Source organism: Meriones unguiculatus, chromosome 1 (genome assembly GCF_030254825.1).
Source record: "Meriones unguiculatus strain TT.TT164.6M chromosome 1, Bangor_MerUng_6.1, whole genome shotgun sequence".
Lineage (NCBI taxonomy): Eukaryota > Metazoa > Chordata > Mammalia > Rodentia > Muridae > Meriones > Meriones unguiculatus.
The window spans coordinates 164,300,229-164,327,855 of NC_083349.1; the positions used below are offsets into that span (position 1 = coordinate 164,300,229).

Sequence of the window (27,627 nt, forward strand, 5' to 3'; positions counted from 1 at the left end):
ACACAGTTTAGAGCAGATGATAAAAACAGAGTAACTCGGATATGCTGGCCCTCAAGCTTGTCAGAAATCTGAATTAGGCATTTTAACATGTGTAAGCTTATTGTGACAGGAAGTCCCGCAATCCTGGCAGTAGGTCCCCCAAGGTCTCCAAGAAGATTTGGGTACAACGACAGATGAATGCTACTCTGGATTGTGGTATGCTAACCACTGGGCAATACTGCCTCAACTGGCCCACTGTTAGGGCCCAGCCAAAACTGTGGACACCTGGAGTCAATGTTTCACATTGCTAAGGGCGAGGTGAGGCCATTCTCTCGTTTCTTTCTCCACAGAAACAGTCTCTCATCTTATGTGCCTGGCAGAACTGCGTCTGTTCAGGATGCTGAAACACAGGAGCCAGGGACACTGCCTAGGTAATGGGCTAACTAGTCATCCCTGTCATTTTGATTGGCACATGGATTGGTATTTATTTAGCTTATAATTTATCCTTCTCAGGTCTCTGAACACCTTGACGGCTATGCTAAGCTTACGGTAGCTTTGCAGCTAGAGAAAAGACAATTAGATCGACTGTTAGCTCGTTGATCAGCTCATTAGCTAGAACCACAGAGTACTAGATACCTTATTTAGAAAAAAAGACAGGTTTGCCTTGCTCACAGGACTCATGTCTTAAGATAAATAAGTGGAGCTTATATAGGGTCTGAGAATATAGGAGTTTAGGTTGTAAAAATCTAGAGTGTTATTATTTAGTTTAAAAAAATGTTTCAGGGTTGATAAATACAAAAGATTGGAGAGTCTAAGTAGTTTTTTTTTTAGGTATATAATTATAAATTATAAAGAGATAAAAAATATTTTAAAGCAGATTAAAAATGGGAAATATTTTAAATTTCTCCCCCCTCTTTGCTACTGTTGTGCTTATGTTATAAAATTTTAAAAGTCCAGAGTTTTGGCATTGATCAATAGAGTTCTGATAAGTTGATGGAGCAATAACTGCTTATTATTCAGTCACCAGGTTAAGATTTTAATTTCCTTTGTTGGCTTCTAAAGATAGACTAAAGGTGCTTCTCGTTATTTTAAAAACATCTGTTTAATGTGTGTATCTGACCCAAAAGTCATAGCTTTTAGTATGGTATTCTTAATATCTGCCATTTCTGGGGTAGATTTTGACACAGAAATATCCTAAACCTATTCCTTCTAGTTGCTTTGTTAAGGAAAGTCCAAGCATCCAGGGTTTAGCACTAAAAGCCAGTAATGTATTTCTGCCTAACTTTCCAGTGTAAACATAAAAGTAAAAGTGAAAACTAAAAGTATATGCTGAGTGTATAAAAATGGCCAAGCTTCATTCGTGACTAATTACAAACAGCTATGCCCACAAAAAAAAAATGTTACTGTGGACACACTTAGGTTGTGTATAAAGGTTATAAAACAAACAGCTAACTGATACTCATTCAGTGGGATGCAGTTTTACCTGTTATTCTCAAAATGTTTGATTTGCTGATATGTTACTTTTCTGAGTATTTAAAATTATGTATATTTCCTTTTGTGTACTAAAATTTCATATGAGTTTCAGGATGTGACCTGGATCTGGCATAGCTCAAAAGGATCGCAGATGAGATTTTCCCTGATCTTTCCCATTTAATAGACAAATTTTAACTCCTGTCTCCAGTCTGAATTTGTCTCAGCAGATCTTCACCTGTTTAACTCTGTCCGGGATCAGCTGTGGACTGCAAGCTGAGATCTGGACTTCCTGGAAACTGACATGATTGCTCCCTGCCTCTTCGGGTGGATCAACGAACCAGATGCTTGGGACTTCCCCATTGCCCAGCCTTTGACTGGCATTTCAGCCTTCCTAGCCCCTGATGCCTATGGTCCATTATAAAAAATAATCTATAAGATACAAGGGGTCATATCTGGAAGACCCAAGATTGGGTCTTCAAATGATCATAGGAAAGGGGGAAATGAGAGACCAAAAGATAAGCAGCGATTGTTAACACTATGTAGAGTAGGCGCGGTATAGCAGTAAGTTCCCTGAGGGAAGAGCTACCTCGCTGCATTCTTTCCCGCCTTCCCGGTTCCGGGTGGGTACGTGACCCTGCTCACAATCTGCCTTCCCGCCTTCCCGGTTCCGGGTACGTGACTCGACTCACAATCTGCCTTCCCGCCTTCCCTGTTCTGGGTACGTGACTTAACTACGGCTTTGTTCAAACCACCCAATCAGACCCCTGTAACTATGCTTCTCGCTTCTGCTTCGTGCCTCCTGCTCCCGAGCCCTATAAAAACCCGTCACCCCAACCGAGAGGCGCGCAAGTCCTCCGATAGGCTTGGTTGCCCCGGGTACCCGTGTATCAAAATGAACCTCTTACGGCTTGCATCCGAAGGCTGGTCTTGCTGTTCCTTGGGAAGCGGGGTCTCCCCGTCTAGATAGGCTCCTGGGAGTCTTTCAAAGAGAACAAGTCTAGATAGTTTAAATCAATTCAGTTAGTGCTATGTGGTTACAGTATGTAACCACATACACATGCTACATACATAAACAAACACACGCTAACACATACACAAACACACGCTAACCTAGATGATTCTAGACAATTGCATTGGTGTTGTGAAGATAAGTGTCATCTCGTTTTGTATTATATCTATAGATTCAGAAAAATCTGTTTCTTTCTTTCATCAGTATAGTCCCTAGAAGAAACGCCTTCCACTGTGTATCAGGTAGCAGCTTATACACTTCCCCAGCTGAAAGAGGCAGAATTGTCACTTGCAAACAAACAGGGCTCTAAAAGTCAGAAGTGTATTCACCTGCAGAGCAAGCAAACAAAAACACTCACTTAAGCGGCTTAGAATGAATCAGATGTACTCTTTCCAAAAACATAAAAAATCTGGAGGTGAGAAGACATTAGTCATGCACTCAGATGCTATCGAGACTGATGCTGCTATTCTGTGGGCATTTCCTTCATGCTCCAGGCTTCACGGCCATAAAATAGCTACGGTAGCTTCAAAACATCAGACCCAGAATGGTGAAAGGAAGAAGACATGGCAGCGTCCCTTTTAAAGTGTTCCTTTGTTCAGAAGACAAATCCTTCCCAGGAGTCTCTAAAGTAACATGTTTTATTGATCTGAACTACATCACATAGCCACCCCTTGTGATCAGTTTGATAGGAAAAAGCATGTTGAGTTCTTCATCCTCTACACTGGGGAATTGGGAAAAAATAGCATTGCTCACACCTCTGCTGTGAGGCAGCAGATAGCTACAGGATGGGTATGCATGAAGATTAACCCAAGTCTCCTCTCTGTGAATGCTGTATTATCCTTTGCATAAATCTCCCTTATAACCGAGACTACAGGCTTTTTGCACATGTGTCTTTGGCTCTGCATAAACAGATGTGTAGAACAGAACCCTTTCTTGCTGTTTTTTTATACTCATCTGCTCTACCTCCCTGCATGAAGAGTCCATGGGTTAAAGGGAATTGCACCGCCTTAGAATGTACTCCATCTGGACTCTAGATCTATTTCCATAATGTTTCTGGGTATTTTCCTTCTATACTTTGAAGTCTGGTTGGACCATTTGAACCCAGTGTCTTGTCACCCCCAAAGTTTCATGATTCACTTGAAAGTAATTGGGAGCTTCACCTGAATTCTTATTTGGACCAATACTAATTCTGTTACACAGGATCATTGCAAGCATCTCAAGTACTTTGTAGTTTAAAATTACCTCAAAATATACATTATTTTATTTGTGCCTTGTAACAGCCACTAGGCCATGGGCAGTGTAAGAATAATATTAGAGTAAAAGTTAGACCTGTAGCCAAGTTCCTGCTGCTTCAAATAACAAAGGCAATTCCAGCAGCAATAAATAGCACAATATTCTAAAGGTACTTCCTATATATGTCACACAGAAATGGCCTACATCCTGCATATTACACTCATGAAATCCATTTCTTTTGATTCCCATCCAAGTCCTGTAAGCACAATTATTTTCTCATTAGTCCTTTGGGAATTTCATATAGCCTGATTTGATCATATTCAACCCTCTCCCAACTCTTCCTTAGTTCACCCCTCCTTCCCATACTCATCCAACATTATTTTGTTCCATTTAATCCTTCAAGTCTAAATTGTGCCATCTAAATATTCTTGGATGTGTCATCTTCTACAGGAGAGCAGTAGGTTTACCAGTGTCTGTAACCTGGAGAAAGCTGTCTCTCCTTCTTCAGCAGCTAACAATTGAGAGTAGCCCATGGCCAAGGGTGACACGAATTGATCTAGCTGAGCTAACACGTGCTATGTACATACTGCCACAAGAACTATGACTTCATAGTGCAGCTTCACTGCTGTGTTCAGAAGACCATGTGTCCTTAGAGACAGCCATACACTGCCTTGGGATCTAACGCTCTTTTTGCCCTCCTTCCACAATGAGCCTTGAGAGGTGACATATATGCTACTGTTAGGGCTGAGGATTCTGCAGTCTCTTATTCTCTCTCTCTGCACTTTGACCAGTTGTGGTTCACTGTGTTAATCATTATCTCCTGCCTGGACTAGTGGCTCACACCTTTAATCTCAGCACTCAAAAGGCAGAGGCAGGCGGATATCTGAATTCGATGCCAGCCTGGTCTACAGAGTGATTTCTGAGGTAGTCAGGATTACACAGAGAACCCCTGTCTGAGAATAAAACTTCTCTATCTTCTACAAATAAAAGCTTCTCAAATGAGGGATGAGAAATGTATACATTTATAGGTATAATGATAAGGCATTGGGAGTCAGCTTAACGCTATATCCATTTACAGCCATATAGTAGTAGATTCTCCCCTAGGGCCTATGACTTGCCTAGCCATATGTTCTTAGCCTTGTAATGGTTATGGTAACATCTGGTTAGAGCCTCCCTTCCCAGCTTCTTGTCTGCCTCCAGCCAATGACTCAGTTCAGTGAACAGGCGTTCCAGCTGATGGGTAAACCATCACAGAATAGGGGCCATGTCCTCATTCCTCTGAAATCTGAGCTGCAAAAGAAGGTCATAAGCATGCCAGTCAGTTGCTCTAACTATCAGCTACTGTTTTACCTAGGTTTCAGCAATAAACACCTCAATCTAGAAGGGGCCAATATGAACCAGGCAGAGCTTTTTTATGGTTAAAATGTTCAACTTAAACCCAGTCCTAGAGGCTGCTGCTCTAGTTGAATATCCAGCACTCAGAGAGGGCTGGGGCTAAAACACACCTGAAGATCCATCTCTAGGAATCTGACACCATGTGTTCTCTGCAAGTCCCTGCGCTCATGCCATGTATGCCCACATTGGCATGTACTTATATACATTAAAGGGGGAGGCCATAATCAGAAATTCAGTCAAAATCCTATACTCATCTCTGAGAAAATGGCTTTTTCCTTTGTGAGTTTGTCTGTGGAAAGGGATGGACCATCAAGAGTAGTCCTAATGCTTAGAGTATTTGGGGGAGAAAATGACCACAGGAAAAGGTAAAGCACACTTCAAGTCCCTCTCATCACCATTGTCTCAGTTCACAATAATCAAGAGATGATATACCCGAGCTTAAAGAAAACCATTCAAATGCCCAAAAGTGATGGCTCTCTTTGAGTCAATGCCAGGCCACATCTGATATTCTTCCTATCTTTCCCAACCCTTAAGTCTATTTATATCATCTCACTTGTACATTTCTCCACTAAAGAATGGATCTTAGATGTGAAAAGTGAAAGCATGGACTGGTAATGTAGTTCTTTTCATCAGCAACATGATAAGCTGGTCTCATTCACAGAGGACATTCTGACAAGCTCTCTACACTCGGGGTAGAAGCAGATGGGGAATTGGATCTACCAGCTGAATAAGCTATGGGCACGGTTAGGTGAGGAGAGTTGCAGAAGGGACAGAAGCTTCCTCTCAGGGATCAGAAGAGAAGAAAATCTCTGCTGCACCTGCAATTACAGGGTACCATCCACTGACCTTAGACGTGAAGCTCAGGCCTCACCTGTGTGGCTGGCCTTGAGAGGGAAAAAAAGATTCACTGTGGACAGTTATTAGACCTGGGTCATAGTAGGTGGTGGCCAGGACAGTAATCCTTCCAGGATCTGAACTCCATTGTTTCTTCAAATCCCTATTCTTGTGTGCTGCCTGTTCAAAGACTTTGCAGAGCTGAGTGGCAGCTGTCTGCATCTCTATGTAGTCAAGAAAGTCAGCTGTGATGGGCAGTTCAGAAGTGTTGCAATTTGGACAGGATCTAGGTCATAAATGGAGACAGGTAGTTGGGTCCAGGTATGAGCTGCAGCATACATCTCACGCCACTTTCCTAGATGTTTAGAGAAGGAGGCAGGAGAAAATTTTTATCATTCTGACCCTTAGCTTATTTTCTATATACAGAATATTTTAGAAAAGGTAAGACATAAAATCAAGTCTTGTATAAAAGAACTCTAAACTTCAATTGAAAATTAAGATGAACAAAACTAATTTCTTTTTTACTTATTTTTTTTTTAATTTTCATGTTCTGGGTATGGAAAGTAGGTAGGCCATTATGCATGTTGGCTAAGGGTTCCACAACTGAGCCATACCCTAGCTCTTCTCTACTTTAAATGAATTTTTAACCGCAATAAAGAAAGTCAAAGTAGAATGAAGCACACACACACACACACACACACCTGATACTATAATAATGTTTTGTGATGAAATGTTCCAAATTCAGGAACCACTGAACATTTGCAGGCAAATGAAAAACGCTTTGACAGTAAATATCAGGGAAACTAGCCTATGAGACTGCTGCAGGCTGTACTGTAGAGATGGAAGTGCTGAGGTACTTAACTGTAACACTGAGACCTCCCTTTTTTCTTTTTCTTTTTTTATTAATTACACTTTATTTACTTTGTATCCTGCCTGAAGTTCACTCCCTCCTCCCCTCCCAATCCCTCCCTTTCTCCTCCTTCTCCACTCATGCCCCTCCCCAAGTCCACTGGTAGGGACGCCTTCTTTTCCTTCCTTCTGATCCTAGTCTATTAGGTCTCATCAAGAGTGGCTGCATTGTCTTCCTCTGTGGCCTGGTAAGGCTGCTCCCTCCTCAGGGGGAGGTGATCAAAGAGCAGGCCAATCAGTTCATGTCAGAGACAGTCCCTGTTCCTATTACTATGGAACCCACTAGGAGACTGAACTGTCATGGGCTACATCTGTGAAGGGGTCCTGGGTTATCTCCATGCATGTTACTTGGTTGGACTATAAGTCTCAGGGAAATGCCCAGATTTTTTGGATCTGTTGCTCTCCTTGTGGAGATCCTGTCCCCTCTGGGTCTTACTAACTCCCACTTCTTTCATAGGATTCCCCTGCAATCTCCTCAAAGGTTGTCCATAAGTCAGAAGATGGAGAAAACAGGAAACAAGTTAGGAGCCTGCCACAGAGGTCCACTGAAAGACTCTGCCCCGCAGACTATCAAAGCAGATGCTGAAACCTCCCTTTTATAATCAAATGTATGACATTCTCTAAGAAGCTCTTTTGCATGAATTGTAAATAGGTAGGATTAGTCTTTTAAAGGTCAAGAGGAAGAACAGGCAGAATGTGTCTTCAGTCACATGCCATGAATCCCTTTATGTCTATAGATTGTCCATCCATTAGTTAAGTTTGGCTTAAGTATATGATAGTTGTTTGTCAACTTCAGATGTTGCTCCAATTTTTTTTATTGTTTTAATTGAAATAGAATTATGTCACCTTTCCCTCCATTTTCTCCTTCACTCTCCCCCATGTCTCTTCCTTCTAAGCTTTTGCATGGTCCCCCCCACTCTCAAGTTGAAAACCTTTTTCATATAATTATTGTTTGATATGTGACTGTGTGTGCACAAATAGAGAAATACAACCTGCTGAGTTCATCTTTATTGTGTGTTTGCGGGTAAGGGAATGACATCACAAAATTGAACAACCAATGAAGAGACTCACTCCCTGGAGAGGCTTCTCCTTGTAGTCATTAGGTGCCTGTAGTTCTTTTTCTGGGTGTATAACCTCACAGAAACTTTCCCCATTTTCATTAACATGCCCATTGATAGTGCCATTATTGCAATCTTGTTTATTCAACTGATTCTAGAAGAGACTGATTCATAACAGACTTCCTGGTGTTCTGGATCTTACAGTCTTTGTAACCATTTTTCCACAGTGTTCCCTGAGAGATTGATGAGGGAGCTGTGATGCAGGGGTACACACAGGGTCAGGGCTCCCCACAGTCCTTTGATCTCTATACTGTGTCCAGTTACGGTTTTCTGTGGTGGTCTCTATTTGTTGTAATGATAGGTTTTTCTTTTTAATTAGAAGTGGTAAAAAGACCTATATGTGGGTATTGGGATGAGATTTAGAAAGCAGTAAGAATTATGCTGGTCTAACAAATGGGTAGTTGTAGATTTTTTTTTCTATGTCCATATCCTTACTCGCCTCGGAAAGCTGGCTTTATTTCAAAGACCATGTTCATTTTTCTAGTATCATATGCCCTCCCATTGGGTGGGCTTAAATCAAATTAGACAGCTGTTGGTTACCAATGGCACAGGGGTGTCTTTTATTGCACTCTTGAAGATATCTTGCCATGCTGGTCGCTGTCATGTCGTAGATGTTTGGCTGGGTAGTACTGTTTAATTGCGTCCCTCCCTTGCTGGATTTCAAGATATTTTATAGAGCTAAACTAATAAAAATAATATGGTACTGACACAAGACAGACATTTAGACCGATAGAATAAAATAGAAGACCCAAACATCCCCAACTGGGGATGAGGAAGGAGGTCAGTGCAGAAGGAGGAGGGACAAATACCCATATTGTTTGATAAAACCTTGAGGAATCATATTATTTTATATGTATTTATGTATGCATAACTACAGCCATCTGATATTTGAAGAGGCAAAAACAATACACTGTAGAAAAACAACATCTTCAACACATAAGACTAATAAAAATGGATGTTCTCATAAAGAAGAATAAATTAAACCCTTACCTATCACTGTGTAGAAAAAATAGATCCAAGTGGATCATAGACCTAACTTTGAAACCTAAAATACTAAAACTGCTGGAATAAAAAGTAGGCAGTACCCTACAAACACACTTTCTGAACAGGACTCCATTTGCCCAGAAAAAAAGGCCAAAAGTCGACAACCGGGACCTTGTAACACGAAAAGCTTCTGTACAGCTAAGGAAATAATCAGACATGTGAAGCAAACCTCAGATGGGGGAGGATGTTTGCCAGCTATGCATCTGGCAGATGGTTGTATCCAGAATATGCAAAGAACTAAAAAGACAAAGCCAAGGAAAGAAATAACAAGATTAAGGAGTGGGCTAAAAGATTCAGAGAGTTCTTCATAGAAGAAATAAAGATAGCTAAGACATACCTCAAAAAGTGTTCATCATCCTTAGCACTTAGGAAAATGCAAATTAAAAGTTTACATTTAATTTCATCTTACTCCAGTCAGAATGGCTAAGATTAAAACAACGGACAACAAAAGCAGGAGAGTGGAGAAAAAAGGACCCCTCGTGCACTGTTGGTATGAATGAAAATGGGTGCAGCCACTCTTGAAATAAGTGTGGAGATCCCTCAAGAAAACTCAAACCTACCAAATAACCCAGATGTACCACTCCTTGGCATACTTTCCACTTGAGATCCTTTTCCACAGATCCTTACTCGGCCATGGACATGGCTGACCTGTTCACAAGACTGGGCAAGGAAAATGTAGTGAATCTACACAATGAAATAGTATTTCACTGTAAAGAAAATTGAAATAATAGAATGCAGATAAGTGGATGGACCTGGTAAAGATTCTTTTAAGTGAGGTAACCAAGAGCCAAAAGACAAATGCCATGTTCTCTCTCATCTGCAGTTCCTAGCTCCAAATCTTCAGATGTGAGCATCCACCATGATATTTCCACAGTAAGTAGGAAAGTTAAAGAGACTGTTGGGGGTAGGGGAATGAGCGTGAAATAGCAAGATGAAGTGGGAAATGGAAAAATAAGAAGAGGACTCCAACTGGGGATGAAGAAGGAAGTCAGTGCAGAAGGAAGAGGGACAAATAGCCATATTGTTTGATAAAACCTTGAGGAATCATATTATTTTATATTTGCCAATAATTATACACTAACACACACACACACACACACACATACACACACACACTAAGCCACTTGAGCTGAAAATGCTCCCCACATGAACCACAGACTAACAAAAATTCCAGTATCTGGCACAAGAAATTCACTTTTGGATGGTTGGTCGGGTAGCTCAAGTGACTGCTAAGGCAATATAGACTGTAGATGTAGTCCTTCGCTGCCTCTCAGGGTCTGAGGGCTGGCCTCAATCCTTAAGATACTATAGCACACTTAGAACACAGACTCAAGCCAAATCTGACCTGAGAGCCTCACTCCTCTAAAATACAATGCAGCTTAGAATTTCTTATCTTCACTTCAAGGCAGTCTCCAAATGAGAACCATGTTTTTTCCTATTTATCTCCTTTATGACCCATGATTCTTTTTTTTTCTCTCTCTCCCTATCGCAACCTATCCCAGTATTCTCCTCCTTTCTCACTCACCCCTCCCATCTCTCCTTTCTCCTCTTTTCTGTCTCCCTTCCCCTTTCTCTCAGTTCTCTTCTTCTCTTTTGTGATTGCAGCCTTACTTCCTGTGTTCTTGCGGTAGGGGAGAGGTCATAGCTTATCTTTGGTTTCACGACAGATCCAGCCGTGTTTCTTTCGCTTCTCATTCTCTCTGGCTTGGTGTTGTTATGTGAGGCTAATGAGGAAAACTGTCAGAGTTTGAAATGCATCAAGGGTAGGAAAGGTTAGAGATGAAATTCAAGAGGAAGATTTTGTCAGAACCTTCTGGGATTCTCCGTGCTGACGGATTCATTATTTTGTGAGATGACAGCTGATTGTATCTGAAGGCACTTCTGAATGATTTAGATCAGGCCCGGCCCCTGTCAGCCAACACTAGCCTAGGCAGCATCATGGAAGAAAACAATTAAACCATGCCACTGGTAATTACCCAGCCTGCCACTCCATCTGCCTCACGAAGGCTAACATTAGATAAAGCTGGCCACTTAACAGCAGGCTGTTCCTGTATTAGACCATACTTGGCTTAAGTATTATATGAATTTTGATTGTTGCATATGCTCGTCAACAGCGTTAAGACATGAAATTTCCATCACCCCCAGAAAGTTTGTAGTTTTCAAAACCATGTCCATCCTGACTAGCAACCAGTATTTTGAGTTTTGCTTGTTCCATTTTGTATAAGTAGAGGCAAGGGCTATACTCCTTACTGCTCAGCTCATTTCACTTTGAGTAAATGCTTCAGAGATACAGTCATGTTCTTTACATATTAGTAGTTTGTTTCTTTTTATTTATCAGTAATATTCTGATCCTGGACTATATCACAATTTGGATACTTGTTTTTCAGCTGAATATTTGGATCATTTTAAACTGTTAAATACACTTCTATAAATACTTTTGCAAGGTTCTTTTTGTGAACATTTAGAAGTAAAATTTTGTTTTCTAAACACTTAGGATTACTTAGTCATATGAATGCTTGACTTCACAAAATGTTTTCAAGTGCTTAACAAAATGAAAGCTTCAGGATAAGGTATTACTCAGTGGCCAAAGCACTTGCCATCACACACTCACGGAGACCAGAATTTGGATTCCTAGCACCCCCATGAAACGCCTGGTAGGCTTGGGAAGCACATCTGGAATCCCACTTAGGAGACAGAGACTGGGTCTCTGGAGTGAGCTGGTTAGCTAAACTGTCAGAAGCATGGCTCTATATTCTGTGAGAAACCTTCCCCAATAGAATAGATAAGGTATATGATTAAAGAAGACATGTGTATGGACTCCATACACATATGCACACACAAAGACCTGCACACATGTATCCACACACATATGAACATGCATATACAAATGCATACACCACACACACACACACACACACACACACACACACACACACTTTACATTCTCTCAATTACCTTCTTGTCATCTACCACATGTTTGGTACCAATTTGCATCATCAAGGTCTCTTCATTTCAATGATTTATTACTTGGTTAAAGTTGCTTTCTTTTCAGACTTTTCTAAAGAATTACTTCAGTGAATAATGATGTTGATCATTATTGGATTTCCTTGGGAATATTCATGCATTTTATTTTGTGAAGTGTTTAAATTTTTGCCCACTTTAATTGATATTTTTCATCTGTTTGTTGTTAGCTTGTATGTGGGGGATGAATCTCATATCCATTGCCATTTGCTTATTTATAGTAACACATTTGAAAGCAGATATATTTTATAAAACAAAGTCTGCATTTATCTTTTGTTTTATGATCATTTTCTGTGTCTTTCAAAATAAATGTTTTCTTAACTCTGGGGTCACAACTACATTCTGTCTTATTTTAGAAGACTGGTAAATGCTACATTTATGTCTATATCTAATCTCCTCATCAAGGGCCTTAGACATATTCCCCATGATAGGACATTGTTTTACTTACCACAGTGGGAAAGGCAACTACAGGCTGAGTCAGCAAACAGATCAACGGTTGCCACCCACAGACCAGGAAGGAGGATGAAGAAGTGAAGCACTCGGAATCTTTCCGAGAATCGAGACTACTCTGATGCCAGTACAGTGGATCCAAACCACCATGCATTTGGAGGCAACAACATTATTTTGCACAATGTTGAAATGTGGATACATAACACTACACATCTTTCAAAACTGTGGGACATTACCACACTGCAGGGTCTAGAAGGTTTTAAAACAACCAAGGGGGAAGACACAAATACCCCACACATAATGATTCCAAATCATTTATATGGTATTCTAAGCCCTTAAGTAGTCAGTGGGGCCTCTCTGCAACCTAAACTGTCTCTTCCAAAATGCCCAGTATAGAAAGGAAGAATGAGCAATTCTGCACTGTGGAAACCTGACATGACATTATCCTGGTGACAAATGCAACTAAAGACAAAGTCATCCACACCAGTGGAGGGTGACAGGCCATCACAGGTAAGTGAGCCTAAGGGGGCATGACTGACAGCTATGCAGAATTTGGGATGGGATTCTGTAACCAGAAAAGCTGCAAGACAAAAACCAAGAACATTTGAAAAAAGTACTCATTTTAACTAATAATAATATATCATTATTGATCCACTAGTTGTGACGAAGTTATGAAATTGATGCAGTGTGTCAGTGCTTAAAAAACTCATATGGAAACTATCTGCATGTTTGTAACTTTTACATAAGTCTTGAGGCTACTTTAAAATTTATTGCTTCTTTTAAAAGCACAAAATATATGCAATGCTCCCCCCATAAGAATACAACTTATCAGCGAAAAATATAAATTTTTCAACCAAAACAACAAAATTTAACCTAGAAATATTAGGCTGAATGAGAGAAGCAGAGACAAAAGTCCACACTGCATGATTCCATTTGCACTGTAAAGCCCAGATGAAGCAAAGCTACAAAGGCCAGCATGAGGTTTGTGGTCACACTTACCTGACCCAAGTTAAGTCAGTGTTTCAAGTCTGTGCAGTGTCTCCCTTCAGAGCAGAACACAAAGAGGGGCAGGGCACCCACCGCCTCTCTAGAGCCCGCCTGATTATAATTTTTTTTTAACTTTCTGCAAAACCAGAAACTCCAAAGACAAATTGGCAGCAAGCCCACATTTTAGCATGTGCTTCTCAGAGAGCTCATAAGTGCCATCTTGGAGGAAGCATCCCTTGGCCCCAGATAATTATTCAGCTCTGCAAATAGAGGTGACTTCAGTCCATTCATCTCAATCACCAATAACCCCCATGCCAAGCAAGAGACTAACCAGCTTCCTCAAAAACAGCCAAAGGTTTGGAAAGATATGGTGCATCACACACACATATCAAGAAAACCTCAGGAGACTGGACATGAACCATAATGAGAAGAGCGCTTCACTTAAACACTGGTAACTTGGAGCACAGAGGCTTCAAGAAACAATATAAAGGTAGAGGTAGGAAGCAGAAACAGTGGCTTCTAGTTGCCAGGTGGCCTATGTCACCCCTGGACCCGCCCTCACATTTGTATGAGAAGATTGTCCGGCACATGCCAGAGACTTTGGTTCCTGGCTTTGCTCTTGGGGCAACACCACCCGGGAGCTTGTTATAGCCTGTCTGCACTCAGCGCCCGGGTCACGTGATGGTGTGTTAGGAAAAAGAACATCCTTCCTCAGAGAAGGTGAGTGGTGTCAGTCCTGGGACCCCAGGAAAATGCTCCGCCCTGAATGAGGCTGGTCAGCTAAGAGGAGGGAATAAACTTGACAGCCTGACCTTAGCAGATGGCTCGGTGCCCATCCCTTTCAAAACACCACTTAGGGACGCAGAACTGTGTCAGCGCAGAGCAGAGGAACTCAAGGAACATGCAAATAAGGTAGCGATATCGCTGACATGGAAAGAATAGCAATATTATCTTAATGGCTCCGAAATAAAATACAATCACGGGAGGAAATTTACCCTGAAATCATCACCAGCCCTGTGGAGAGGCACTCACCTTCCTGCCTGAATCCTGCTCACCTTCTCCCCTCTGGCAGCAGCTGCAGTGAGTGTTTAATCCGCGTTTCTAAGCTGCTCATGGCCAACTGCTCCTGGAGCCATCTCAGGACACCTACCAGCCTCCTGCCCTGACATTCAGCTGTGGTCATTTTGCTCTTGGACTAAAGCCTCAGGGGTGCACGGAAGTGCAAGGGCTACTGTTATGCTTGCTGCTGCTCACAGTGGTGCCACCTCTGGTGAGCATTCATTTCCTAACAGCTCAGTTGGGATCAGACAAGACTCTCACCTTCAGCACACTCTGGGCTCCACAAGTGGCTTCAGTTCCAACTCCAAGTGATGGCTGGGCTCCTGACTGTGTCACAGCCAGGTTGCTCCTGAGCCACTGTGGGTCACCACTGTGTCTGTGTCCAGACCACATTCTTTTCTTCTTTACAGCCAGTGACCTGAATCTGAAGACCCTTTCTAAGAAAGCTGTCCTGTGCCTCCCTCCTCTCTCTGTCTTAGTCCATGGCAGCTAAGCTGTACACAGTGTGTGACTGTCCTCAGCAACTATCTTTCTCCCCTGAAGGGAGTGTGGGCATACTGTGAGCAGGAGCTAGCTGAGCCTGCCCTGAATCTGCCACCCACTTCCATGCTCCATACCCGCTCCCATGTTCAGCTGCGTTTATCATGTGACCTGAGGCAGGGCCCTGACCCTACTGTGCCTTGATCTTTCATCTTACATTTTAAAAGACTAGATAAGATGACCCATGTCTCATCCCCTGTAGTTGCATATCATCAATAAAGTGAGCTCTTCCTGTCACTGTCTCTCCTTCTTGTCCCCTGAATTGTACAGTTATATATGCTCATATACCCATGGTGATGATATTGGTCAGGGCTTTTCGGAGACAGAGAATTAATAGGATGTGTGAACATGTATTGTGTCTGTACCTATCTATCTATGTGTATCTGTACCTGTATCTTTATTTATCTATATATCTATCAATATATCTATCATCTACCTATTTATCTATCTATCTGTACCTGTATGTGCAACTATATCTATCCATCAGTATCTGTCTATTTCTGTATCTATCTCTATCTGTGTCTGAGAGAGAGAGAGAGCCTTAATGTAAGTGACATGTATTTGCTGGAACCAGAGATTTTTTTCCCCCTTACAGTGTTCAACTGGTTGGGTGAAGCCAATCGACAGTTTGGAACCTGTTACACTTTATGCTCTCTGATTTGAACATTAATATCAGCTTAAAATTTCTCCTACAAACTTCTCCCCACTTGCCTGCATGTCCTTCAGGGCTACACAGATCCCTTTCTGAGCAACCCTCCATGCCTACCCGTGAAGTGTTGTCCTGGGCTCTATGGGTGCTCTAAGGCACCAGATCAGAGGGCCTCACTTAGCCTCTGCTCTGGGCTACTCTTCCCGTTCTAAATATGGCACTTGAGCAAGAGAAGCCTCTTGCTCTGATGGGCCTGACATAGTTGCTGCCATAGATCAGAAACTTACGTAGGTTTATATACTTCATAGATATGTTTATAAATCAGTGAGGGAAAAAAAAAAAAAAGCCTGGCATGGGCTAAGACCCATTTTTTCTTTTTTTTTTTTAATTTTATATTTCTTATTAGTTACATTTTGTTAACTCTGTGTCCCAGCTGTATCCCACTCCCTCATTCCCTCCCCAACTCCACACTCCCTCCCTGGTCTCCTCCCTGCCCCTTTCCAAGTCCACTGATAGGGGAGGACCTCCTCCCCCTTCATTTGACCCTGTTTTATCAGGTATCTTCAGGGCTGGCTACAAAGTCCTCCTCTGTGGCCTAACAGGACTGCTCCTCCCCTGGGGGGATGGGGAGGTCAAAGAGCCTGCCCTTGAGATCCTGTTAGAAATAGTCCTTGTTCCCCTTACTTTGAAAAACTACTTGGTTACTGAGCTACCACGGGCCACATCTGAGCAGAAGTTTTAGGTTATATCCATAGATGGTCCTTGGTTGAGTGTCAGTCTCAGAAAAGACCCTGTGCCCGGATATATTTGGTCCCTGTAGAGCTCCTATCTTTCCATATCATACTAACTCCCCTTCTTTCATATGATTCTCTGCACTCTGCCGAGGGTTTGGTTATGAGTATACCTAGCAGTGTTTCAAAGTAGACACTAAGACCCATTTTAAGTAGGTCTAAACTGTGACACTTTTTCATGAGACTGAGTGTGTCCAAGGCAAATTCCAACAGACACTTAGTATATATAATAGATGGCATAATCTCCTGCCTCTTGTATACGCCCAAGGTACATGTAAGCTCATTTCCAATACCACATATGCTGTATATCAGGGAAGAACACAGACCCAATGCATCAAGGAACCAGGTTTCCTAAGTGTTTCTCCAGACCCTGTTTGTTTGTTTGTTTGTTTGTTGTTTGTTGCAGCAGGAAGATAAACCATTGTTGTCCCCATCGATACTCAGGCCACAGCACATGGGTATGGAGGGGGGTAGGGGCTATCTTTCCTTCCTTGTCTTCCAGAGTCTGTGTTTATTCCTGATGCACAGAGTAGTGAAAGAACTATGGTTTTAGGATCATCCTGATGCCTTAAGAGAGTTCTGGAATAGAAAGACTCAATCTCAAGGAGGGTGATGGCTGTGGTGGCCTCCCATGCATACCTTCTCAGACTACATACTCAAATTAAAAATAAAGGCTGGGCCAACTTTCCTATACCAGAACTCTAGCTTAGGGCAGAACCAGAAAAACTTGGAGCCTTTCCCTTTACAGAGCTCTCCTTAAAGGGCTGCTGGTTGAGGCAGGAGTTAGGCACAACACCCATAAGAATGGCTTTATGGAAAAGTCTACTGGCAGTCACATCTCTATTCTTAGCTCTAGACTGCTGCTTCCTTAATCCCAGTTTTAGTCAAGTTACTATTCCTGTGATGAAACAGCATGGCCAAAAGACAAGTTGGGTAGGGAAGGATTTATTTGTCTTACACTTCCATATTATTGCTCATCATTGAAGGATGGCAGGAACCTGGAGGCAGAAGCTGACACAAAGGTCATGGAGGAGTGCTGCTTACTGGCTTGCTCCCTATGGCTTTTTTCTTATAGAACCGAGGACAACCAGTCCAGGCGTGGTGCCACCCACAATAGACTGGGCCTTCCCCCATCAATCACTATTTAAGAAAATGCCTGACAACTGGATCTTATGGAAGGCATTTTTCTTAATTGAGGTTTCCTCCTGTCAGATGACTGTGGCTTGTATCAAGGTGACATAAAACTACCCAGCATAACTGATCCCCTGTCAACTTGACACATAAACAAATCACTGCTAAGCCACAACCTTTTCTTTTTTATTCATCCCCAAGATTACACACTAATATTGACAGCACAATATAAAATATTTTACAAACTTAAAAGGTCTCAGTCTTTAGAAATTCAAACACTTTATAATTCAAACTCTTTAAAATCCAAAGTCTCTCCTAAAACATAAAATCATATTTAAACATTCAACATCTCAACTGTGGGCTCCCGTAAAATTAAAAACAAGTTAAATTTTTCTCACTTCAAAAAGGAAGAACCAAGACACAGTCACAACCTGAACATAGCAAAACCAAACTCCCACTGTACAAACTACAGACTCTCCAATGACTCATGATTTTCTGTGTTCCTCCAAGGAGCCTGGGTCACTTCCCTGGCTCCACCGTTGGCAACAGACAAGTCTTCTAGGCTCTGGCTGGATCTACTCTACTGTTGCTGCTGTTCTTGGTGGTCATCTCATGGTACTAGCATTTTCAAAATACTGGGGTCATCTGCTACAACTGAGCTGTATTTTCACCAAGGTCCTCTCATTGATTCTCTTCATGGTGCCAACCCTCAACTTCTCTGCATGACCCCTTCAGTCCTGGGCCTTCAACTGCCACTGAGGTTGCACCTTCACCAGTGTTCTCTCCTAGGCTCTTAGAGTGCGAAGCCTCAGCTGTTCTCCATGACCCCTTCATGCCTCCAACACCAGTACTACCCAGGTGACTCTTACACTACCAAGTTCAGCTGCCAGCTTGGGGTACAACTTTGGCCACCTCTAGAACACAGCTTCTGTGTGCTGATTCTCAGAAAGCACTCCCCAGAACATTTCACCTCAAAGAATCTAGTCTCTTAATCACCTCTAATTTCTCAGCTCTGGCCAACCAGTACTGAGTATCCCAGCAAAGCAAAGGGTTCACTTTAGTAGTTCTGGTAACTTGTTACTTGCAGATGATTCTTCAGCCCCAGATAACCAGAACCACAGAATCTTAATTCAAAATAACAAATACCCCCCATGGAATCTCTAAACTTCACTCTAACTCTTCACAAGCCATCTTCTGCATTGCTTTCAACAGTCTCATCTTCTAAGCTCCCTCAGAACAGCTCACCAAACATTGAACACCTAATAGCTTCTCTAGCACAAAGTCCCAAAGCCCTTCCAAAAATTCTCCTCAAAACAACATGGTCATGCCTGTCACAGAAATACCCCACAATTCTGATACCAGTTTGTCTTGGTTAGGGTTTCTCTTGCTGCTATGAAACAACACACCCAAAACACAAGATGGGGAGGAAACCCTTTACTTGGTTTACACTTAAATATCATTGTTCATTAAAGGAAGCCAGGACAGGAACTCAAACAGGGCAGGAATCTAGAGGCAGGAGCTGATGCAGAGGCCATGGAGTGGTGCTGTCTATTAGCTTGCTCCCCATGGCTTGCTCAGCCCAGGGATGGCCACACATACAATGGGCTAGGCCCACCCCATCAATCACTAATTAAGAAAATGCCCTATAGGTTTGCTTTCAGCCTCATCTTATGAAAGCATTTTCTTAATTGAGATTCTCTCCTCAATTGACAGCTTTTGTCACGTTGTCATAAAACTGTCCAACATAATTCTTCAGTGCTAGTGGGAAGTATGCAGCTTCTCAGAGCCTGAAAACTTGGGAGGCAGTTCTGAACATCTGAATCTAGACTCCTGAAAAACAAGAAACTCCAGAAGCACTTGACCTCTGAGGGTATCCTCAGGGACAATCAGGAATGACCTGGGAGTCCATTGCTCACTTCTGAGCTGATACATTTGGTTAGGAGCCAAAATACACAAAACAGCTAGGTACTTGGGACTCTCACATCAAAATGACAATGTAGGACCCTCTCTATCACTCCATCAAAATATGCTTGAGTTTTCCCAACCCGTTCTTGGTTTTACCACCAAAGTGCCCAGCCCTGCATGGGTGAAGCACTGCAATTTCTATAACTGTAAGAACACTCAGCAATCCCAAGTGGCTTAGAGGAAACCAAAGCTTCTCACTAATTCACTAGAAAGATATATTCCTTAGTTTCTACGCCCAACAAAGAAAAGAGGTGTACTCTCCAGTAGAATATCTCAAAGAGATCAAAGTCTCTGATTATTTTTGCTGTACTCTTTCATGGACATTCAAGTTACCAAACATATGGAAAAGAAAGTATTATAGCACAAACCCTTTTCCTCAGTCTCAGAAAATACCATGAAAGGCAGGAAGAAAATCTTGGAAGAGCCCAAGGACCAGATGATTGCTGTGTGATTTGTTTTTTTGTTGTTGTTCTGGACAAGACAGGGATGTCATATCCATGAACTCTCAGCTAGACGGCTGCCTATACCAGTCCTGCAAAGACCACACTAATCAACATGGCGACATGAATAGAGGAAATTTCACAAGGTCAGTGTGAAGAGCTATAGACAGCTACTGGCTGCTATGGAAGCAAGAAACGGTTTTTGTGTTTACTCTTAGTTGGATTTTTACTTTTGTTTCTCGAGGATTTTTACTTTTGTTTCTAAGCGGTCAGCCCTGGATACATGCCAAGAGCAGCAACACCAGTTGGACTCAGTAAGTTGTCAATGGAGAAGAGAAGGTAGAGTAAAACCAGAGAACGTTTGGCTGGGAGAACATGGGAGAAGTTGGAGAGGTAGTGGCAGCAATTGTGCAAATACAGTGTATTCATGCCTGAAATCCTCAAACCAAAAATAAAATTTAAAAAAAAAAAACACATAGTGCAATGAGCACCCAAGAGCCAATCACCCAAAACAAAACAAAAGCTAAGGTTTTGTCAAAAACGTCTACCCAACTTTTATCTCCTTACAACTCCCCCACTAAGACAAACTTTATCCTAAATCAGATTTCACTTTCATATAAGTTTATTATATTCTTATGTTTTCATAAGAAGTTTTAACAAGTGATAAATGATAAGAAGTACCCACCAGACTTTCTAAGTATTGACCTTAATTTTTTAATTGAATAATTTTTGTAAACATCTAGAGGAATAAAGGCATAACCTAATTATAATTTGTGGACAAAATGTCCACAATATACTACAATAAAGACCACTGAAAGCCAGGCATGGTGACTCATGTCTATACCCAGCACTTAGAAGGCAGGATTGCTATGAAGGCAAGGCCAGCATGGACTACATAGTGAGTTCCAGGGCAGCCTGTGCAATTAAGTGAAATCTTGTCTCAAAACAGAACAAACTCCCAAAGCCTAACAATATTGTAGAGTTTATAAACATTAAACAGAAAGTCTTTCCTTTGTTTTTATTTATTTGTATTTTTCATCTGTGTTACTAGATCAAAAGAATAAATTCATTTGTCTTTGAAAAACATAAAAACAAATAAAACAAAACAAAGGGCAAACATGTTGCCACTCACCTTTTATCTCAGGACTGGAGAAGCAAAGATAAGCAGCTCAAGGCCATCCTGGTCCATATAGTGAGATCCACTGTAAAAGAAAAAAGAGGAAGAGGAAGACAGGAGAGGGAAGGGGAAGGGAGAAAAGGAGAGGAGGAGAGGAGAGAAACAGAGAGGAGGGGAAAGGAGGGGAGGGGAGGAGAGAGGAGAGGCGAAGAGAGAAAAGAAGAGAAGAGGAGGGGAGGGGAGGGGAGGGGAGGGAAAGAAGAAGGGAGGGGAGGGAAAGAAGAGGGGAGGGGAGGGGAGGGGAGGGGAGGAGAAGAGAAGAGAAGAGGAGACAAGGAAGGACTAAGGACATCAAAAAGAAAAGAAAAAGGAACTCTCCAGTTGAGCATATTATCAGATAAAGGATTCTTTAGCAACAGATTTTTTTTTCAACTGAAAGTTTGTTTACAAACTAAATTTAAAGTAAGAGTTAACACAATAACTTATAGTGAAAGGATTTAATATGTGGATAATTGAGATTTCAAGGGAGAAAATTTGAAACGAAGGAAAATAAATAACATTTTTAATAATTCTTTGAGAATTTCATACAATGTATTTTGAATATATTCACCCACTTACCTTCTCCCATCCCTTCCCACAAAACTTTGAGATTCTTTTTCTTCTGAAAAAAAAAATAAAAAGGAAAGTTTTGAAACACCATCAGGAACACTGAAACACTGACAGAGGATCCCTACACAGTCAAGAAGGTTGGCAAAATGGAAGCAGAAAAATGCATGATATCTCCAAATGATATCTCCAAGGCAACAGGGTGTGCATTGCTTTCAGAAGAATAGCAATAATAATAGCTCAGGAATAAAGGGCAATATTGAAAGAAAAGTGTAAAAGCGCAGAGACAAAGGAACTGCTGAGTTAAAGACCTGCAAATAAAAACTGGTGCTCCACAAGTACAATCTTAGAAATGAGAGGAAAATGGAGACATTCCCTGACAAAAAGGACCGGGCTTTGTCACTGCCAGATCCTTTTGAAGGAAATTTTAGAAAATATTTCAAAGGGAAGAAAAAAGGTCCCAAATAGATACACATAATTGTGGGAGAGAGTAAGAGAAAATGCATTCCTAAATATGAAAATATGACAGTTTAACTGTTAAACTGCTAAAAGCAGCTATTGTGATATTGACTTACAAGGCCTTGAAACATGAACAGAAAAAAATATGATAAAATAGTAAGCATGGGGAAACTGACAGTAAATACAAAAAGAAGCTCTAGTGACTTTCTGAGTTTCAGGAGAATGATAAAGCACTAAATTCAATTTTACTGAAATATATAAAACCACCTACAAGAGTGATAAAATGGAAATAAAATTTCAATACTGGAAACAAATTTAAATTTCATCTCAGAAAAAGGGAAGGGAAGGAGGAAAAAGAAAAACAGAAAATGACTGAGATAAGTGAGAAAATATTAAGACGGCAGAATTAAATCCTCAAACATTAGTAATTACATTAATTGTAACTGGAATCACTTGACACAGCACATCAGAGAAGTTTAAGAAAACACAGGATGCAACTTACTTGGCAAAATGCACACTTGAACAGTTAAGGACAAACAGAACCTAAAAGTAAGAGGACTGTGAGAGACATGCAGATCAAACCCACACATATGTGCTAACATACACATCACACATTCACAAATACGCTCACATCACACTGAGATGCATCACACTGAGCCATGTACACTGGCTCTCCCACATACTCATTCACATACACTCACACACGTCAAGTGAGACACCTTACACTCTTGCACACACACACTCACACACACACAAAGTGTCAGAGAAAATTGGAAGAGTTAGTACTATCAAAATAGTCTTTTTATATAAACAGCTTTTATTCTACATAATCGCCCATTTAAAGCACCCAGTGTCTTCACTCAGAATAATTTGAATTCACAGCTCAAATCAATTCTAGAGCATTTCAGCTACATCGTGACTTTAGCTCTTGGCCATCTGTACGGTCTACTTTCCATAGTGTTGCTGTAGGGTTCTACTTATGTGTGCAGGTTTGGTGTCATTTGCTCTTGGCTTGCGTCCTTAAGGGGTAAAGGAATCACCACCTACTTCTAGTCTAGTGTTTTTATTTGTTTGCTTATTTTTTTTTAACAATGAAAAGCACTCGTTTTCTTTTTTTTCTTTTTTTATTTTATTATTATTTTTTTTATCAGTTACATTTTATTAACTCTGTATCCCAGCCGTGTCCCGATCCCTCATTCCCTCCCAGTCCCTCCCTCCCTCCCTCATCTCCACCGTGCCCCTTTCCAAGTCCACTGATAGGGGGGACCTCCTCCCCATTCATCTGATCCTGTTTTATCAGGTATCTTCAGGACTGGCTGCAAAGCCCTCCTCTGTGGCCTAACAGGACTGCTCCTCCCTTCAGGAGTGGGGAGACCAAAGAGCCAGTCATTGAGTTCCTGTTAGAAATAGTCCTTGTTCCCCTCACTTTGGGAAACCAATTGGTTACTGAGCTACCACAGGCTACATCTGAGTGGAGGTTCTAGGTTATATCCATACATGGTCCTTGGTTGAATGTCAGTCTCAGCCTTAATATGCTTTCTATAAATATATTAAAGTGCTCCTCTGATTTGGAATTTTATTCCTTATCAGTTTGAAGATGTGGGCACCTTGCAGACCCGGGACAAATTCCTGTCTGCCACAATGTGTAACTTTTTACGTATTGCTGCATTCAACATCTTAACATTGTTTTGTGGATTTTTATGACATTGGCATAAATTTTTTCTCGTGATGCTTTGGCCTGGTTTTAACTTCAGAATAATACTCTCTCAAAAAATGTTGTGAAGTATTCCACTTGCTTCTGTTTGTTAAAAGAAATTGTGAAAATTGGTAATAATTCTTATTTTAATATTTGTAGACTTCAGGAGTAGTCAGTCATCTGGGTATGGCATTTTTGTGAGTAGGTGATGATAATTATGATGATGATGATGATGATGAAGATGACAATAACGCCAACAACAATGACAACTACTTCTATTTCAGTTTACCCCCTAGTTAGAGGTCTCTTCAGACTGTTTTTTCTGCCACTGACATGAATAGTTTCTCCATCCTAGGAACTGTTCTACTTTCAAAGGTATTTATTTTGTGGCACAATTGCCAAAGCATTCATTCCTTTTATCACAGAGAGTCATTTCATTCCTGATTCTACTAAACTGATTCTTTTGCGCAATTGATTTTGAAATTATCTATGAAAAGAACAAAGGAAACCACTTTCAGGGCAGTGGTGTGTGTGTGTGTGTGTGTGTGTGTGTGTGTGTGTGTGTGTACATAATTACCTTTACATTTGTTTTCTGAATTTTAATGTAGATTTGAATTAGCATCCCAAATAGTTTGCTTTCCGCCATAAGAATATTCTTTGGTGGGTGTTTCTTGTACTGTTTGTTAAGTACCAGTTCTTTTAGGTTTTGTTTCTTAGAGCATGTTTTTTTCATTTGGTTTGAAAAATAGCTTTACGGGGAATCCAACTCCTAGTCTGAAGTTTCCTTTACTTTCTTTATTTCTTTGAACTTGCATGTTTTTCCTGAATGATTTTAAGCCTCTTTTGATGTCCTTCAGGAGACAGCAGGTCAGGTGTGTCAGAACTCACCCTGACACTACACTGTAGTGACATTAACAGAAAGAAGCCGACTTTTGCTCACCTCTGCCTTCCCCTTCCTCTTCCTCTCTTTGTCTCTTACCCAACCCCAAACACACCTGGCTGTTAAGCTTCACTAGTTGGTTGATGGCCCTGTTGTCCTCCTCCACCAGCTGACCTACCCACCGCTTTGTAAACTAATCATCTCACAATCTCTTTGATGCTGGTTCTGCCCCTCAAAGCATGCTTGCTCCACTGATCTCCTTCGTGCTGGCTGGCCCACAGTCAGGCTGTGTCCTAGTAAATGATGATAACTCTTACAGCTGCCTTTCACCATAACCTCCAGTGTTCCCCTGGAGGCCTTGGGGCTTTATGTCTCTTTACTGTTGATGTGAGCTCAGTTCCCTTGGGAAGACAGATTCATGCTATCTGTTTTACAGCTTATTCTCCTCACAGGCAAAACCACCATATTAGAACTTTGGGGGCAAAGGAAGAGGGGGTGACAAGCTACTCCCCAAGTTACACCCCTACCTCTAGAAGCTGAATGTTTGATAATTGAGAAAGAAAGAGCCTGAAGAAAGAATTGAAGAACAAAAGATAAACAAATATCTCTAATAGCAGGAAAAAATGTAAATATAGTTCTAAATGACTAATAGCACAGGAAAAGACTCAAAACTGAAATTATGGCCTGGATAGAAAAGAAGCTATTACATATCAAAGTTATGAGATATATATGTGTGAGAGAGAAAGAAAGAGTGTATGTGTGTGTGTGTGTATAAACGCTGAGAGGAAAATTTTATCTCCATAAACTTGTATTTAAATAAAGCATGGGAATCAAATTTTAAAGCCTTGTTTCTAAAAGACAATGAAACTCATGAGTCAAGACTAAGAAAATAAACATGGGATGATCAAGATAAGTTTGAACACTGGACACATTAATAAAATATAGCATGCAAATAAATTTCCAATATCATAAATGCAAAAGAAATTACATAGATATCACACCTATTATCCAATAAAGAGGGTAACTATGAGTGAATTTATTCCATTACATAAAATTCTCATGAAATTATTAACAGTTTCTTTAAACACTAATTCTACTAAAGAATGAAATGGAAAACATAACAAAAATTAAAATCTAAGTGGAATAATGTAAATAAATAAAAGTAACTTAATGGAAGCTGGGAGATGGCTGAGCATTAAAAGTACGTTCTGCTCCTACAGAGTTTCGCTCCCAGCACCCGTGATGGGTAGTTCACAACCATGTGTATCTCTATCTTGGTGATCTAGTACTCTCTTCTGGCCTCTGTAGGTATCTCAAATACATGTGCACACATAGACACACAGAGAGAAACAGAGACAGACAGAGACACAGAGAGACACACACACAAAGGTACAGAGATTAAACTCTCTCTAAAAAGTAATTAAATCAATAATCACAAAATCCTCTTCTCATCCTTCAGTCATTAAGACAAGTCATTTTCTTCAAAGACAGGCTTGCTCATAAAATACAAAGAAGTCATTTTCCAATATTTTATTGCTTGTTTTACTACTTTTTTGAGAATTTCTTGCATTAACACTGTGTTTACATTACCTCCACTTCACATTTACCAACTCTGACTCCCCCCATGTCCTTCCCTACCTCAACTTCATGGTTATTTCCATAGATATATATGAAGAGAGAGCTATAGATATGGAACAATAATAGTTAATTATATAAATAAATAATGTTTATTTATATGTGTTATATACATATAATATGCATAATGTATTATATGCATATATTAAATTATATAGATACAAATAATAATTAAATACATATATATGCAAAAGTATGTTTAGTGTTGTTCTTAATGTACATGTATTTAAGTATAATTTCTTGCAACTGGATAACCTATCAGGAGGCCCATTCTTAAAGAACTAATGGCTCTCTTAGCAACCATTAATTGCTTGTAGCTCTTCATCTAGGGATGGGGCCTTGTGAGATTTCCCCAACCACACCGGCATGTCATCTGGTGTTGTGCAGGTGTTATTTAGGCAACTATATTGTTGAGATTTCATGAGTGCTCCTTTCCTGTCATATATAGAAGACATTATCTTGCAGCAAATATCCTAGTCCTCTGGATCTTTTAATCTTTCTGTCCTTACTTCCACAATGTTCCCTGAGTCTTGCTCATAGTTCACTGGTGTAGGGTTGTTGATACATTCAGTGGGTGTAGGTACCCCACAGACAGTTGTTCACTGAATTTCTACCTGTTGTTAATTTCTGTGATGGTCTCCTTCTGCTAAAGAAAGAAGATTCTTTTATGGGTCAGATCACACTTATCCGTGGATACAATGATATGTATAATACAGTTGGGAATTATATTGATTTAGGATATGACATTAGCAGGTTTTCTTTTAGGATCCATGATCGCACAAGCCACTGGTATTTGGCTAGGTTAACAGTACTAGACATGAACCTCCTCCTATTGATCAGGTCTTAACTATAAACAGATGGCTATTGGTTACCCTTAAGACAGTAGTGCCATTATTGCATTTTTGGGTACATCTGTACCAGTCATTTCTGTGGTTGTTCATAGACTTTTAACATAGATAAGACTTTTAATTTTTTTCTACCTTAGCACCTTGCGCAGTAACTTTGGAGCATATGAGAAGAGGAGGCTTCCATATCGGCTCCACTTGAATCCCCCCACCCCTGTGTGTGAAGTGTATGGTGTCATCAGCAATAAGGTCTCAACTGCAAGTTCTCAGAGGCAACCAAAGGCAACAGCAATAGCCTATACCACAGATCCACTGGGAGGGCTTAAAGAGATAGATTTTTCCTGAGTTGCAAATATCAATGT

At 40.8% G+C, this 27,627-nt stretch overlaps 1 long non-coding RNA gene across 1 annotated transcript in view; it reads right to left on the reverse strand.

Annotated features, from left to right (window-relative positions):
• The window catches only part of LOC132652267 (uncharacterized), a 36,786-nt gene extending 22,173 nt beyond the window's left edge, over nt 1-14,613 (reverse strand). Inside the window, exon 1 of the long non-coding RNA XR_009589737.1 lies at nt 14,485-14,613. This is a non-coding gene — a long non-coding RNA (uncharacterized LOC132652267). The remainder of the gene's footprint in view (nt 1-14,484) is intronic.
• Between the last annotated feature and the right edge of the window lie 13,014 nt (nt 14,614-27,627).